Below are 18,596 nucleotides of genomic sequence, written 5' to 3'. Positions count from 1 at the left end.
TGGAGGATCCACGGATATGAAGGAAAAAGTCGTTTTGGTGTCCGCCTGGCCATGCGGAGCCAAACGGATCTGTCCTGACTTACAATGCAAGTCAATGGGGACGGATCTGTTTGACGTTGACACAATATGGTGCAATTGCAAACGGATCCGTCCCCCATTGACTTTCAATGTAAAGTCAGGGTATATTTTAACTTGAAGCATCCCCATCACCATAGGAACGCCTCTATGTTAGAATATACCATCTGATTTGAGTTACATCGTGAAAACTCAGATCCGACAGTATATTCTAACACAGAGGCGTTCCCATGGTGATGAGGACGCTTCAAGTTAGAATATACTATGAACTGTGTACATGACTGCCCCCTGCTGCCTGGCAGCATCCAATCTCTTACAGGGGGCTGTTATCCGCACAATTAACCCCTCAGGTGCCGCACCTGAGGAGTTAATTGAGCGTATCATAGCCCCCTGTAAGAGATCGGGCAGACCCCACCTCCCTCCCTCCCCTGTATTTAACTCATTGGTGGCCAGTGCGGATCCCCTCCCACCCCTGTATTTAACTCATTGGTGGCCAGTGCGGCCCCCCTCCCTCCCTCCCCTGTATTTAACTCATTGGTGGCCCCCTAATTAAAATCCCCCCACCCCCCCCCCATCATTGGTGGCAGCGGAGAGTTCCGATCGGAGTCCCAGCGATTAAACTGGGACTCCGATCGGAACTCTCCGCTGCCACCAATGATGGGGGGTGGGGGGATTTTAATTAGGGGGCCACCAATGAGTTAAATACAGGGGAGGGAGGGAGGGTGGGCCGCACTGGCCACCAATGAGTTAAATACAGGGGAGGGAGGGAGGGTGGGACCGCACTGGCCACCAATGAGTTAAATACAGGGGAGGGAGGGAGGTGGGCCGCACTGGCCACCAATGAGTTAAATACAGGGGAGGGAGGGAGGGAGGGTGGGCCGCACTGGCCACCAATGAGTTAAATACAGGGGAGGGAGGGGGGCCGCACTGGCCACCATTGAGTTAAATACAGGGTTGGGAGGGAGGGTGGGCCGCACTGGCCACCAATGAGTTAAATACAGTGGAGGGAGGGAGGGCGGCGGCACTGGCCACCACTGAATGTAATACAGGGGAGGGAGGGGGTCTGCTCCCTGAGGGGTTAATTGTGCAGATCACAGCCCCCTGTAAGAGATCGGATGCTGCCAGGCAGCAGGGGGCAGTCATGTACACAGTTTGTAGTATATTCTAACTTGAAGTGTCCCCATCAGTATGGGAACGCCTCTGTGTTCGAATATACTGTCGGATTTGAGTTTTCACGAATCTTTTATGCAGACGGATCTTCGGATCCGTCTGTATGAAAGTAGCCTACGGACACGGATCACTGACGTGGATGACAATCTTGTGTGCCTCCGTGTTTTTTCACGGACCCATTGACTTGAATGAGTCCGTGAACCGTTGTCCGTAAAAAAAATAGGTCAGGTCATATTTTTTTGACGGACAGGAAACACGGATCATGGATGCCGATGAACAACGGTGCATTTTCCAAGTTTTCAACGGACCCATATCAATGGGTCTGCAGAAAATCACGGAAAACGGAACAACGGACACGGATGCACACAACGGTCGTGCGCATGAGGTCTAATAGAAATATATGATTTTAGTAAAGTATAATATAAAGATGGCCAGTATCACTGCCACTACACATTACATTCTGCTTTAAATACTTTGGAACACCTAAATCATTAACACATTTTGTAAAAATCAGTTTTAATAACTTGTGGGTGTAGTTTGTAAAATGTTGTAGTTTACGGGAGATTGTTATAATTTTTCAGAGCTCCATACCTATACAAGTGTGCAATGGGGCCTGAAACATTTTCAAACTAAATTTGTGACCTGAGAGACATTGGGTGCTCCTTTTTTTCGGCTAAGTTTTGTTTCCCGACACAGGATTAAGGCCACACTGGGAATATTTCTGAAAATGGGGGGAAATAGGGTAATAAAATGAGCTATGCCTTTCTTCATTTTTATGTGCCGTGTGCAAAAAAATCTGTCTTTAAAAGGACAAACATTTTGCGGCCGAAATACTGACTACACCCCTAGATAATAAATTAGTTCGTGTAGCATTCCAAATAGAATCACATGGGGGGTTTCAATCATTCTGACACCTGTGACCCCCCCACACACCTAGTTTGGTGCAGGAAAACATACTGTTTAGGGATTGTTCACACGAACATGTGATTCCTGTAGCTGTATTGCGGATCCGCAGTAGACGGGCACCGTTCCGTGGCCATTCCGCATCACTGATGCGGACCCATTCATTTTAACGGGTCCGCAAATCCAGAGATGCGGAACAGTGCGGAACGGAAGAACGGAACTTAATACGGAAGCACTATGGAGTGCTTTCTGGGGTTCCGTTCCGTGCTTCCGCACCGCAAAAAGATAGAACTTGCTCTATCTTTTTGCGGAACGGAAGATCGCGGACCCATTCAAGTGAATGGGTCTGCGATCCCCATGCGCCGCGCCTGCCCCATGGATGGTGCCCGTGCAATTTGCCGTCCACAGCACGGGCTTCACATGTTCATGTGAACGAGCCCTTAGTGTGAGCACAAAAACAGTCCTTGATTTCCAGATATACAGTATGTTGGAATATTCTTACACATTGGTGGCTACAGTTGCAGTTTTAAGTGATATTGGTTGGTGGAACCTGCACTTATGGCACATATTTTTGATAAGCCATAAATGTCTCAGATGATGATAGCCATTTATGTTTTATTGCAGCCCTTGGGAGTGGTTAAAAAAAAGGTTGTGCTCCTCTGCCATAAATCTCTCTACAGTATAAACCTGTTCAAAATCAGTTAGGTTAAATAGTAGATAAAGGCAAGATTTAAAGGATCAACATAATATAGATACCCAAAGCTTGTGAGTACCACATCTCTCAAAGGGGTTATGCTAGATTTTGAAAGTTATTCCCTTTCCCTGTCCTATTCACCCTTCCTTATGGATTCTCTGTTAACCCCTTAGTGACCAAGCCTGTTTGGGCCTTTATGACCAAGCGTTTTTCTTCCTTTTTTCATCGTCGCGTTCCAAGAGCTATAACTTTTTTTTTTTCCGTCTATAAAGCTTTATGATTTTTTTTATTTATTTTTTGCGGGACAAGTTGTAGTTTTTAATGACACCATTTTGGGGTACACAAAACTTTCTAAATAACTTTTATTAACTCTCTCTGGGAGGGAGATGGGAAATAAAGCAATACTGCCACTGCGTTTTTACGTTATAAATTTTACAGTGTCAATTTTTTGGTATAAACAACATTATATCTATATTCTCTTGGTCAGTATGATTACAGTAATACCAAATACACATAGTTCTGTTTTACAACTTTTTTGCAATAAAACCCCTTTTTTAAAAGAAAAAAAATGTTTTTGCATTGTCGCTTCCCAAGACCCATAACTTAAAAAAATAAAAATAAAAATAAATTCTATGGAGTTGTGTGAGGGCATTATTTTTGCGGGACGACTTGTATTTTTCATTGGTATCATTTTTGAGTAAATGGTGCTTTTTGATCGCTTGTTATTACGTTTTTTCAGTGGCAACTAAGAATAAATTTGCAATTCTGTCTTTTTCTTTAATTTTTTTTATGGTGTAGGGGATAATTCATATGATATTTATGTAGTCTGGGTTGTTACGGCAATATGAAACATATGGGGGAGATATTTTTTTTTTCATTTAAAAGCGTATTTTTAATGAAAAAAGCATATTTTTTTAATGGAAATTGTTTTATTTAATAAATATTTATTACAGAGAAGAGTATAGGAGTAAATATGATGTACTGTAGCTCCATAGATGCCTCAATACTAACATTAATTTATGACAAAAGGTATGTGAACACCACAATATCATGTACATACACTTACATACAGGGATGTAACAGGAAAAGGCTTAGCCCCATTGCAAATTCTTGAATGAACCCCTTTTACCCCCAAGGAACTTCCCCACAACAGCCCCTCCTAGTCAAGACCACTCACTCTTGCCATACAACCCCCCACACACTCAGTCATGTAAAAAAAAAATGAAAATGAAATGCTTACTAGAACTGGAGGAGGAGGAGTCAAGAAGTCAAGAGTTTACTTTATAGTATGCCACCTGTACCCTGTATGCTACACTAGTGTCCCACAGTGATGAGCGGCAGGGGCAATATTAAAATTTGTGATATTTCTTGAATATTTGAGCATATATTCATCATTATTAGAGAATTCGTGATCTCCAGTCATTATTTTCTGGATTGCGAAAATCAGCAATTGGAAAAATTGCGACAACACTACTCCTAAAGTCAAAGATATTGCAGCCTTCTCATTGGCCCACAAGCAAGAAGCAGTGAGGGATCATGGGTATTGATAAAAAAAAAAAATAGAATATTCACAATTGCAAAGATATAGCACTATAGTCTAGATATTCGCGGATTATCGCAAAGTGCCAATATTCACAATGAAAATTCACGATTAGAATATTCACGATCAACACTAGTGTCCCACACAGTGTTTTTTTTCCCCTTAGTGCCCTCCCAAAGTATAATGCCCCCTTTGTGCCCCCACACAGCAGTCATGACCCCTTATAGCCCCTACACAGCAGCATAGTTGCCTACTGTCCCGAATTTGCAGGGACTGTCCCTGATTTTCAAATTTGGGCTGTCCCAGGCTGAAAGTGGGCATGGTGAATGATAACCCTGCCCAGGAATGGGAGGTCCTGGGTGGAATCAGGGCTTCCCTATGGGCGGGGGTTAGAAGCCCCAATTTTACCAACCTAAACGTTGATAATTATGCAGCAGCGTACTTTCTTTATGGAATTTTTTTATTTAAAAAATGTATTTTATTTATTTTTTTATAACTTAATAGTCCCACAAGGGGACTATAACAGATAGTATGTTGATTGCTTTTAAAATGCAGTGCATTATCCCTATAGTGCATTGCATTTTAATGGCAATGCTAATCTAACATTGACCAGCAGGCTGCGCCAGAGTGTCGCAGCCTGCTGGAAATTACTACAGCTGGGACCAGGGCCTACAACAGATGCAAGGTACCCTTCAAACACATCGGCACCCTGCGATCGCATTTGCAGGGTGCTGATGGGAGACAGAGGGAGTCCGCTCCCTCTGTTAGCATTTTACATGCGGCGGGCGACATTACCTTCAGCATGTAAAGTGTTAAACAGCCCGGATCGGCACTCCTGCCAGTCTGGGCTGTTAGAGCAAAGTCGCGGCTCTCATGTGAGCAGGGTTCAGCACTTAGACTGGGCCACAGTAAAAAAGCGGCAGCCCAATCTAAGGCCGCTTAGGCTACTTTCACACTAGCGCTTGATCGGATCCGTTCTGAACGGATCCGATCCTATTAATGCAGACGGAGGCTCCGTTCAGTACGGATCCGTCTGCATTAATAACTTTCTAAGTGCGCAAGATGCCTGAGCGGATCCGTTCAGACTTTCAATGTAAAGTCAATGGGGGACGGATCCGCTTGAAGATTGAGCCATATAGTGACCTCTTCAAGCGGATCCGTTCCCATTGACTTACATTGTAAGTCTGAACGGATCCGCTCGCCTCCGCACGGCCAGGCGGACAGCTGAACGCTGCAAGCAGCGTTCAGCTGTCCGCCTGTCCGTGCGGAGGCGAGCGGAGCGGAGGCTGAACGCCGCCAGACTGATGCAGTCTGAGCGGATCCGCTCCATTCAGACTGCATCAGGGCTGGACGGAGGCGTTCGGGTCCGCTTGTGAGCTCCTTCAAACAGAGCTCACGAGCGGACCGACGAATGCTAGTGTGAAACTAGCCTTAGTGACCACCGTAAAAACACGTATGGGTAGTCACTAAGGTGTTAAAGGGAATCTGTCACCAGTTTTATGGTGTCCTAACTAAGGGCAACATACACTAGTAACAGGTCTCCTTAGCAAATTGTTAGGTCACTTTCTTTGACCCAGCTGTTTTACAAAAATCTTGTAATGAACAACTCCAGTGCATAATGGTGAGTTCCCCTAATCATGAGCTCATGGCTCTCACTGCCCACCTTCTGCTGGTTAATATGGAAAAAGCTTTAAATCAGAGCCAGGTGGACGGGGAGAGCCATGAGATCATGAATATGAGGACTCATTGGCATGTGTTGAAGCTGCTAGGACTAAAAAGGGAGGGCAGTAGAAAATTGGTGACTGATTCCCTTTAATGCACTATGCAATATCGTTTTTGTAATCTATGATGTGGCACTGTATTGCATGGTTATTTAAGCAACTGTATGGCAGTATTATTTGGATAAAATATGACACTGTTATTTGGGACATATTTGGGATATATTTGTATGGCACTTATGATTTTACACTGAATGGATACTACATAGACCATATTTAAGATGGGCAGCAATCAAGGCAACCACACAGAACATCATTCAACATAAGGCCCAATATGTGTTCAAAGATAATCCACTGATAATTATGTTGGCTTGAAAAATTCGTTGGTGGTTCAGCTTATTATTATGTTGGCCAATATATTGATATTCGATTGTCAAAAAGCTTTTATAAGCGATCCCACCCCCGGGGCCCCCTTTTTTCCCATAGACTTTGACAGGGTACATTTTCAAATCGCTCCCACTCGCCAGGCTTTGATGCTACAGTCACCAAACTTGGGTCACTTAGTCATGGGGTCAACCCTTTGTTACCCGATCCCACCCTCCGGGCCCCTGGGACAGATCCCCAAAATCCTCATTTTTCCCATTGACTTTGACAGGGAAAATTTTCAAATCGCACAGAACCAATCAAATTCTCCCCATTGACTATAATGAGACGTTCAAATTGCTACTCCTCCCACAGATTTAGGAGTATAAATACCGAACTTTGCACTCTTGGTCGGCACATACCCGAGGATCTTGCTTGTGCTTTGTTAACCGATCCCACCCTCCGGGCCCCTGGGGCGGGCCCCTGAAAACCTCTTTTTTCTCCCATAGAGTTTTATTGGAAAAATGCAAACGTTTGTCACTCATACAGCTTCGGAGTGAAACTCACCAAACTTGGGTCACTTAGTCATGGGGTCAACCTGAAAATTTATGTCACATTTTGGGGACATTAAAAAGTGGGCGGAGCTACAAACAATCAATCAGATTTTCTCTATTGACTTCAATGAGAACATTTTAAATTGCTGCGATTTCAACATTGTTAATGGCAGGGTTGTTAAACTCAATATATTTGGTTAATAGGTGACTAGAATTCAAATGTTTAAAAGTGGGCGGAGTCTACAACGGCCAATCAAATTTCAGCCATTTGTTTAAATGGGAAAAATTCAAACTGCCGCTGCTCTTAGACTATTAATGGCAGGATCCCCAAACTTGGTGCAGTTGGACAATTTAGGATTAGGATTAAAATTCAGAAAAGTGGGCGGGGCCAAAATCAGATTTCTTTGATTGATTTCAATGGGAAAATTGAAAAATGCTGAAAATTGAAAAATGCGGCCATTATTGATGTCAGGGGCTTCAAATATCAGAAATCAGGTCATAGATTACTTCGGCTTCAAAAATTGAAAAAGTTGGCGGAGACAACAACAAATCAGATTTTTCCTATTGACTTCAATGAGAAACCTTTAAATTGCTGTCATTCTCACATTATTTAAGCCAGAATAACCAAACTTGGCACCGTGGGTCATTGGGTGACTGGGGTCAAAAATGTATAAAAAGTGGGCGGGGTCTACAACAGCCAATTGAATTTCATCCATTTGTTTAAATGGGAAAAATTCTAAGTGCCGCTGCTCTTAGACTGTTAATGGCAGGGTTCTGAAACTTGGCACAGTTGGTCACTGGAGGACTGTGACAATGTATATTTCATTTTGGGGATGCTAAAAAGTGGGCAGAGCCACAAACAACCAATCAGATTTGGCCTATTGACTTCAATAAGAAACCTTTAAACAGCTGTCATTCTCACAGTATTTAAGCCACAGCACCCAAACTCGGCAGGGTGGGTCAGTGTGTGACAAAGGTTAAAATTTATAAAAAGTGGGCGGAATTTACAACGGCCAAACAAATTTCAGCCATTTGTTTAAATGGGAAAATTTAAAACTGCCGCTGCTCTTAGACTGTTAATCGCAGGGTCCTGAAACTTGACACAGTTGGTCACTGGAGGACTGTGACAATGTATATCTCATTTTGGGGATGCTAAAAAGTGGGCGGAGTCACAAACAACCATTCAGATTTTTCCTATTGACTTCAATGAGAAACCTTTAAAAAGCTGTCATTCTCACAGTATTTAAGCCACAGCACCCAAACTCGGCAGGACTTTTTTAAATCGTAACAAAATAATACAATGACCATTCCCAATGAAGGACTTAACCCGGCAAGACTCCCAGCCCTCACCCCCCTTCTACATTCATAGTACCCATTCATGCACATCCATACACTATTTACATATCAACATATTTAGATAACTAAGACAAAACTAAAAGAATAAATAAATTAATTAATTAAAAAGACAATATATACAAGACCTATCCATAACCCTAAATCTAACTTATAACCCATCACCCGTCCCCACATAACACACTAAACCGGTCTCCCACAGAAGTTCAAGAGGATAACCCCGAGCTTCTCCAGTTCGATAGTTCTCCCCAGTCGGACTGGGGCTGACCGGTTTGTAAGGAAAAAAAGAAGAATATATATTTATTTTTTTATATATTTTTTGTTTGTTTATTTATTTATTATACACACAAACATATAAATATATATACATAACCCCCCCCCCCCCCCAAACACCCCTCCCAACCTGGCTAACCCCAAAACATTAAGTCCCTATATAAGCAACTTATACATATACAATATACTTATCATATAATACATGACACAAAATACGACTTTTCAGCTATGGTTCAGTGCCTGTAAACCAAACCATCCTGCTTCATCATAAAACAAAACAAAAATCTAATAGTCTCATGCCAGCCCACGACCAGGGCTGAGAGTTACTCGTTTAGTTTACCCTGAAACAAAAGCCCCTCCACAGAAGAGAGACTTTAGGGCCACCCAACCACCCAACCTTTCGTTCTCAAGAGAGCGCACTTTATCCAGGTCACCCATGATGTTCCTATATACCGTATCCACTAGGAGGACTTTAGAACTCGTCGACACTAGACACCTTGTGCACCAAATGTGATACCTGGCCACTGCGCTAACTAGGAATAAAGTGCAACTGTCCCATCCACCCAGGTCTTTGAACGCACCATAGGCCCACTCTGCATAGGATAGGGCAGCCAACCTAGGCCAGCCGATGGAAGTCCCCACCCTTTTGTAGACCTCTATATTAAAAGGACAGTGAAGCAAGAAATGGTTCATACTTTCCAGCACAGCACCGCACTCCTCCCGGGGACAACCCCTTTCCTCAGAGTTTCTACACTTCAAATTATCCCTTACATCTAGCTTACCATGGAAGCAGCGCCAAGCCTCATCCCAAACTTTCAAGGGGATCCTCACTGAATTTAATAAAGTCAACCCGCCCTCTAGATCCCGACTTGGGCAATCCCTCAAGGCCAACGGAGGCTGGAAGATGGTAGACAGGACCTTAAAATCAAGGTCGAACCTCAACTTGGTCTCTATCTCTCCCCTCCCGAGTCCCCATCGCTTTATAGTTCTCAGGACCGGGGCAACATAAGCCGGGAGATATCTCTGCCTTGACGAGCGTAGGTCTTTCACACGCCCTCCTGTCTCCCATTCCTGGAAGAAGGGCCAAAACCATTCCCTACAGGAATTCACCCACCAAGGAGCCCTCTCCATCCAGAGGATTTCAATGTTAGCTTTTAAGAAGGTATTCGTTAGGAATACCACTGGGTTGACCATATCCAACCCACCTAGTCTCCTTGGTCGGTAAGTGACATCTCTCTTGACTAGGTTCAGCCTGTTTCCCCATAACATCTGGAAAAACAGGGTGTAGCCCATTGCCTAGAGAATGCCTGGCAGGATACAGACAGTGCCCAAGTACAATAGTACCGGGATCAGATAAGCCTTACACAGGTGAACCCTTTCTCTGAGGGTCAAAGACCAACCCTTCCAGCGGTCTACCTTTTGACCGACATCTTTCTGTCTGCCTTCCCAATTTTTCTGATGATACTCCTCAACCTGGCCAAAATTGATGCCGATAACTTTGACAGTTTTCTGAGGCTCTGGGAGAGTGCCCTGGAGATCAAAAGCAGGATCTCCTTCTCCCAACCAGAGAGTTTTGTATTTATCAAGGTTGATCCGAGACCCAGAAACCTCTGAATAGCGGTCCACTTTCGACATCACCCACCCCACCTCCTCACCAGAAGAGGCGAAAATGGTGAAATCATCCGCATACGCTACCACCCTCAAAGACAGCCCCCCTGCCCCCGCCAGTTCCATCCCCACCCATGCTAACTGTTCACGATCTACCCTTCTAATGAAGGGATCGATCACAAACACATACAGCAAGGGGCTTAAGGGACACCGGAAGTCACCTCAAAGGGCTGTCCTGACCAACCATTAACCAACGGGAAACTCTCAGCTCCTTTGTACAAAGCTTTTAGCCAATTCACAAACCTCCCCAGCAGACCGTACCACAAAAGGACGGACCACAGGTACTCATGGTTCACCCGGTCAAAAGCTTTAGCCTGATTCAAGTCAAAAGAAACTCCTTCCAAAGGCCCGTCCTGCCTTGCTCCATGGCCTCTCGGACACTGAGAACGGCGCTAAAAGTGCTCCGACCGGGAACTGTGCAGTGCTGAGCCCCTGAAAGAAGTCTCGGTGCAAACACCACCAATCTATTAAAAAGTATTTTTGCCAGGATCTTTTTGTCCGTATTGAGAAGCGATATGGGTCTCTAATTCTCAATACGGGATGGATCTTTGCCCTTTGACAGAATAATCAGGGCTTACTTACCCATTGACTTTGGTAAAGTGCCCGTGGAAATACACTCATTAAAGACCTCAGTCAAAGGAGGAACTAACTGTTCCTTGAAAGTTCTGTGCCACTTAGATGTTAAGCCATCCAGACCTGGCGATTTCTTGGGTCTAGCCCTTCAATGACCAGTCTCACTTCCTCTTCCCTGATTAGTTCAGACAAAACGTCAAGAGAGGGGTCCATTCCTGCCTTGGGAACAGCTTCAGCCAAGAAAGCTGAAAACTTGCCCCATCTAGTTCTTTCCTACCCAAGAGGTGAGAGTAGAAAAACCTGACCACCTCCAGGATCCCTGATTTGGACATATTCAGGGATCCTGTACTATCAATCAGGCCTGTCACCAGCTTAAGTTTTACTGACATCTTACAGTTGCCATAAGGGTTGGGCGAGCGGTACTTCCCGAAATCCCTCTCGACAACCAAAGATGCGTACCTATCGTACTGACACCTCTTAAGCAAGGACTTCACACGAGAGATATCCTCACGGCTACCTCCCGTCGAGACCAGACTTTCAAGTTTCTTCCTCAGTTCCTGGTACAGATTATTTCTGTCTTGGCACCTGAGGTATGAAAGCTCTCGGAAAAACCTTGCTGTCCTAGTTTTAAACATCTCCCACCACTCTGACTTACTGTTGCAGAGGTCCACTAATGGTTCCTGGCCCTGAAAGAACTCCTCGAAGGATTGTCTTATTGTCGCATCTTATTGTCTGCTTTGCAGACCAGGTATCAGTGGTCAGATGGACCCTTGCCCCAACACTGTATGCCAGAGATGCCATGACTTCCTTTTCAATTACTGAGTAGAGGTTTGGGATTGCATTATTTGAAAAAAAAAAATTGTCCGGGTGCCTTCCACTGTGGTGTCCCAATAGCTACAAATTTTTTGAAGGCCTCAGACTCCACCAGCTGGTATGGTAAAAGCTGGCAGGCTAAGAGTTCCGTCAAGCCAGCTGTCAGACGCCGGGCAAGGGGGTGACTCTGTGACATTGGCTTCTTACACTCAAACATTTCCTTTACAGACACTTGACTGTGGGCAGATGAGATGGAACTGCTGAAGGTGAGAGGCGGAGGTGGTTGAGAGGGGGCAAGGAGGACAGCAGTGGTTGACGTGGCTGAAGATGCTGGACCAGGAGGAGGATGGTGGCTTTGAGCTTGTGTGGTGCTTCTACTCGTCATCATGTGTTGATCCCATAGGCATTTGTGATGTGCGACCATGTGCCTTCACAAAGCAGTTGTACCTAGGTGGGTGTTGGATTTCCCACGACTCAGTTTTTTTTGGCACAGGTTGCAAATGGCATTGCTGTTGTCAGAGGAAGACACACCAAAAAAATGCCACACTGCTGAGCTTTGCAATGATGGCATTCTGGTGGTGGCAACAGTATGCGTTGATTGGCGTGCTGTCTGGCTGACCCCGGGTGCCGATACATGCTGTCTGACTGTGCCACTAGCTCCTTGCGACGACCTCTCCCTGCTTCCAACTCGTCTCCTCCTTCTCTTTGTCTCCCCTTCTGAACTTTCCCCCTCTTCTTCTTCTCTTCGAGCAGGCACCCACGTGGCATCCACGGACACATCGTCATTGTCACGAAACGGCCCTGAGCGCGCCGTCCAGCGGGCCACGTGACTAATAACTCAGACAATTTGAAAGACCATTTTCCTTCCTTTTATATTTCGGTTGTGCGTTTAAGTGTATGGACATCTTATTTCGTGCTAGATTTGGTTACTGGTGTTGTGCTTTTAAATGTATTATTTTTTTCCCTTTGTTGTAAGGATTGGAATGGCCTGGTTGAAATGCAATTGTATGCTAATTACTGTGTACCTTACCTCTCCAGGGGTGTGTAATCTGAGGTTGTAAGAAGGCCATCTGTATGCAAATCCGATGGTCTGATTCAAGCCTGGACATGTCTAGGGTTACATAAGACTTGCAGTGTGTGTATAAATGCATGTGTCCAAGACCCTAAATAAATCAGTCAGTCCCTGTTTCAAGTCATACAGCAACATCTGGTGAGTGATTCCAAGGCGCAACACATTGTACCAAGAAGGCCGTGCCACTCGGCAGTCGGGCTGATCTCCACCGTGGGTGCCCCATCCCCTCCGCAGACGTCCGAGACATCACCAACCAGGGGGTCAGATAGGAGCAGGACCGCAGGCGGACACACCATTCCGTCACAGTCATCATCAACCACTTTCCTTGTATCTGACACCTCAGCAAAGGAAGCAGCAGTGGGTACAACATCATCATCATCATCACACTGTACGTCCATGTGTGTAATGCTGCCTGACTGAGACATATCCCCGTTATCTACATCCCCTGGCAATAATGGTTGCGCATCACTAATTTCATCCAACTGATGTGTAAATAACTCCTCTGAGGGATCAAGTGAAATGGCAGTGGTGGCTGTGGTGGTAGTGGTGGTGGTGGTGGCGGCGGGCGGGAGAGTGGTAACTTGAGAGCAGGTGACCAAAGCTGAGCTGGAGGAGGATGGTGCGTCAAGGTTCTTAGCGGAAGCTGTTGAAGATTGGGTGTCCTGTGTAAGCCAGTCAACTATTTTCTCAGTATTTTTTGGGTTCAGGGTACGTGGCCTCTGAACATTGGGCATTATTCCAGGGCCAGTGGAAATCACAGCACCACGACCACGACGGCCCCTGCGGGGTGGCCTGCCTCTGCCTGACATTTTTTTTTTTAGATAAGTGGTACTATGCGTGCAAGGTACTGTGCCACCCTATATAAGTTGTGGCAGTGGGCACAGTACAGTCTGTGTGGGCCTGACACACACGGGCTTGCAATTTGGAAATGTGATTATATCACAGAACATTTTTTAATATAATTTTTTTTATCTGCAAGGTATTTGAGTGAATGACACCCTGTAACGGTGTGAGTGGAGGCCTAGCCACTAGCCAGTGCCCACAATACAGTCTGTGTGGGCCTGACACACACGGGCTTGCAATTTGCAAATGTGATTATATCACAGAAACATTTTAATATAATTTTTTTTTATTTACAAGGTATTTCAGTGAATGACACCCTGTAACTGTATGAGTGGAGGCCTAGCCAGTAGCCAGTGGCCACAATACAGTCTGTGTGGGCCTGACACACACGGGCTTGCAAATGTGATTATATCACAGAATTTTTTTTATCAATTTTCTTTTATCTGCAAGGTATTTTCTGTCACACCCTGTATGAATGGTGTGCACGTTGCTGTCTGTGACTCAGCCTGCAGCCTCTCACACACGGGCAGCCAGGCAACTGCAATATAAATATAAATATATATATATATATATATATATATATAAAACAGCAAATACCACATCAGCACAGTCAGACCGTGTGCACTGGGTGCAATTCCTCACAGAGGTCGGCTTCTCCTCCAAGATATGTACTTTTCAAAGAACGAGGCAGCACTTCCAGATTTCGGTGGCAGGGTGAAGACCCCAAAACTTTGTTCCCAGCAACGTTTCGGCCTACTCAATGAGGCCTTTGTCAAGCTACACAACAGTGCAAAATACTGGGTATATATACCCACAACTTAGTGCAAACACAGTGTAATTAGTGAACTCACATGTTAGCAATAAAGTCACATGACTTCCAGCAATAGCATCACATGATACTCCATGCCAAATAAATACTAGTGATACATACTTATGCATGTCCAATGTAAAACCCATGTTTCTAGTGATTATACAATCAGTGTTATACAATACAGGTAGTATTTTCTATATAAATATCTATATCCCTTAACTTGAAACAAAAAGAGCCAAGAATCTTATCTCATGTGCATTATAAAAGTGCTTAGTGTGTAAGGGGTTAAAAACCTATTAAGAAGGATACAGCTGTATCCTATGACATTTTAAATAGTGTTGCATACCGCCAATAGATCCGTAGTGGCTTCCCCATCTCTGCCATGCACATGTGCCGGGCCAGACTTACCTCACCCTCCTCCCGACTGCCGCTACACACCCACGCTCACACGCTCCCTCCGGGTTTACTATAAATAAACCCAGAAAGAGTAAGTAAAAACCCACTCAGTGTACATGAATAGTGTTGAGCGCGAATATTCGAATATCAATTTTTTTCGCGAATATCGGCACTTCGCTAATTCGTGAATATTTCGAATATAGTGATATAAATTCGATATTTCGAATATTTGTTTTTTTTTTTTTTTATTGTCATATTTTTTTCTTTCCCACTTCCCTAAAGTTGTTCTTACCTGTCCTTTGGATTCCTGGCTTCCTGGCTGCTCCAGTCAGTGCCCGTTGCCGCTTCTGCCGACTTCCGTGCTCATGGAGCGTCCCCATCACCATGGGAACGTCTCCATATACTAGAATGTACTGTCGGATTTGAGAATTACGTTGAAATCGCAATTCGATTATTTCAAGTTATAATAATCGAATTTCGATTTTAACTTAGCACTGCTATATTTCATATTCGTTAATTCTAGCCTAATATGGAATATAGCAGTGCTAAGTTAAAATCGAAATTCGATTATTATAACTTGAATTAATCGCATTGCTATTTCAATAGGAGAGTAGCCTTTAAGTGAAAATCGAAATTCGATTATTATAACTTGAAATAATCGAATTGCGATTTCAACTTGGACCTGGTTTACTATGGTTGGCTTGGTATAATTAGCGAATATGACGAATATATTCGTTATATTCCACAAAACGAAGATAACAAAGTATTCTGCATCTTCGTTTTAGCTACCTATTCGTCAACTTCGCTAATTCTAGCAATCATATAGGAAAGTTTACTATTGAGTAAATAATATTGCTATGCGATTATATGACTGCTTTTAAAATAAAAAATTATAATACCTGATAATTATTATAATTATTCTATTTATAAAAAAAAGCTAAGTAATATAATCGCATAGCGAATTAAACTTAGCTGTCTCTATAGTAAACTTTCCTATATGATTGCTAGAATTAGCAAAGTTGATGAATAGGTAGCTAAAACGAAGATGCAGAATACTTTGTTATCTTCGTTTTGTGGAATATGACGAATACATTCGTTATATTCGTTTTGTGGAATATGACGAATACATTCGCTAATTCTACCAAGCCAACCATAGTAAACCAGGTCCAAGTTGAAATCGCAATTCGATTAATTCAAGTTATAATAATCGAATTTCGATTTTAACTTAGCACTGCTATATTCCATATTAGGCTAGAATTAACGAATATGGAATATAGCAGTGCTAAGTTAAAATCGAAATTCGATTATTATAACGAATTAATCGCATTGCTATTTCAATAGGAGAGTAGCCTTTAAGTTAAAATCGAAATTCGATTATTTAAATCGCATATTAATCGCGATAACAAGAATAATGACGAATATTCGATTTCGACGAATATAAAATGAATATTCTATCGAATATTCGCAAATTTTGTCAAAATCGAATATGGCACCTGCCGCTCATCACTATACATGAATACACCAACCAACAAGAATAAACTGTAGATTAAACGGGTATATCATCAAAAATAAATCCTTTATTGAATTAATGACACATAACAACGAGACATGAGACAGATAAAAAATGGCTACATCTGAGGAGGTATGTTAACACAATTGAGACATGGGGGGAGGGGTTTTTGAGTATGCAATTGTACAAAAGGCGGTAGAAAAAAAGGAGTACAATACCTCACTGATTTCTGTATGTATAACTGCAACCACAGATATAAAAATGCAAAAGTGCAAATACTGATTGGGAAAAACACCATATCAAAAAAGTGGTTGCAGATAACACTGCGGCATATGGATGTCTGATGGTTCCAAGTTATGGGACCATATAACTGCCAACAGAAGGTTAAAGTCCAAGTGCATAAGAAGTCACTATATCAATGGTCAAATACCACAATTGTAGCTATGGTGACGGCTTAAACCTCCAAATACATACAAAGTTAAAGTGCAAGTGCATAAGATGTCAGATGTAGCCATTTTTTATCTGTTGTCTCATGTCTCATTTTTATGTGTCATTAATTTAATAAAGGATTTATTTTTGATGATATACCCGTTTAATCTCAGTTTATTCTTGTCAGTATAGTAGCCTGAGCTGTGCTAGGCTGCTTGCTGCTATGTGCATGCGGTTGCACCTGGCAACCTCTCTTTATAGGTGTGCCTTTTATCCATTTGGTCTGCACGGGGTGTTATATGTGTGTGTTCACTGTGTTGTTACGTCACTTGCGGTTGTCTGCGGCAACGTGTTCTTTGTGTACATGTTGTGGCAGTGTCTCGGCCTTCTGGCCGGCTCCCAGGACATGGTTGCCACGCATGTCGTTGTCGACGGTTACAGCTGCTGTGTGATAGGTGTTTGTTCACTTCCCCTTTATGTGGCTGTTTTCTCATGCCTGGTGTTGGAAGGGTTAAATCCCTTCTGTGTGTGTGAACACTGGGTGTGTCTGTGTGGGTGTGGCTACTTGGGCCTATATAGCCTCTGCTGAGAGCGGTAGTCAGGGGGGTACTTCAGCCATGGTCTGCTGGAGTCGTCCTCCTACTTTATACCATCTGCCAGTGAGGGCCACCCTTGTGGTCATAGATGTTTATATGTTCAATTGATGTTGTATTCCTTTTGTTATTTAATGCAGCTATGGATCTGGGTTCCTGTGTTTGTATGTGTGTTGGCTGTGTCCATTTAAGTATGGTGTGGACATCAGCGTGTCAGCACAGGGATCCAGTCAGCAAGGCTGTGGCAGGTAGGTGGAACTAGTGCAGTTCACATGCCATAGCCGTAGGTCTGTTTTTGTACCCCTTCTCCTTGCAGCTTGGCCAGTGAGACTCCTGTTCCTCCGTGCCTAGGAGGAACAGGTCGTCTTACCCTGCTCCTTGTTCCAGGGCAATCCTGAGGGCTAGCAGGGAATATTAGGTTCCGGTGTATGAGCCCTCCCACCATCAGGGTTGGCTCACATGGTTAGGAGTCAGGGTCAGGTTAGGGACGCGTTGGGAGGTGACCTGCTCCCTAATTCTGTCGTCCTGGCCGAGCAGCGACCAACATCATCTGGTATCGCACGGCTGGGGGTTTTCCCCATCCTCAGCTGTGACGCTGCCATTATTGATGTCAGGGGCTTCAAATATCAGAAATCAGGTCATAGATTACTTCGGCTTCAAAAATTTAAAAAGTGGGCGGAGCCAAGAACAACAAATCAGATTTTCCCTATTGACTTCAATGATAAACCTTTAAATTGTTGTCATTCTCACAGTATTTAAGCCAGAATACCCAAACTTGTGCGGAGTCTACAACGGCCAATCAAATTTCAGCCATTTGTTTAAATGGGAAAAATTCAAACTGCCGCTGCTCCTAGAGTGTTAATGGCAGGGTTCTGAAACTTGGCACAGTTGGTCACTGGAGGACTGTAACAATGTTTATCTCATTTTGGGGACGCTAAAAATTGGACGGAACCACAAACAACCAATCAGATTTTTCCTATTGACTTCAATAAGAAACCTTTAAAAAGCTGTCATTCTCACAGTATTTAAGCCACAGCACCCAAACTCGGCAGGGTGGGTCAGTGTGTGACAAAGGTCAAAATTTATAAAACGTGGACAGTGTCTACAACGGCCAATCAAATTTTAGTCAGTTGTTTTGATGGGGAACTTTAAAACTGCTGCTGATCTTACACTGTTAATGGCAGGGTCCCCAAACTTGGTACAGTTGGACAATTTAGGATTAGGGTTAAAATTCTGAAAAGTGGG

General features: G+C 43.7%; 1 protein-coding gene across 1 annotated transcript in view; it reads right to left on the bottom strand.

Annotated features, from left to right (window-relative positions):
- Positions 1-18,596, bottom strand: part of OLFML2B (olfactomedin like 2B) — a 641,911-nt gene that overhangs the window by 271,910 nt on the left and 351,405 nt on the right. The gene's annotated exons all lie outside the window — the stretch shown is intronic.

Source organism: Bufo gargarizans, chromosome 7, assembly GCF_014858855.1.
Source record: "Bufo gargarizans isolate SCDJY-AF-19 chromosome 7, ASM1485885v1, whole genome shotgun sequence".
In the NCBI taxonomy this organism is placed as follows: domain Eukaryota; kingdom Metazoa; phylum Chordata; class Amphibia; order Anura; family Bufonidae; genus Bufo; species Bufo gargarizans.
Note: the sequence above shows the minus strand (reverse complement) of the source record. Positions and strands in the feature narration are given on the sequence as shown.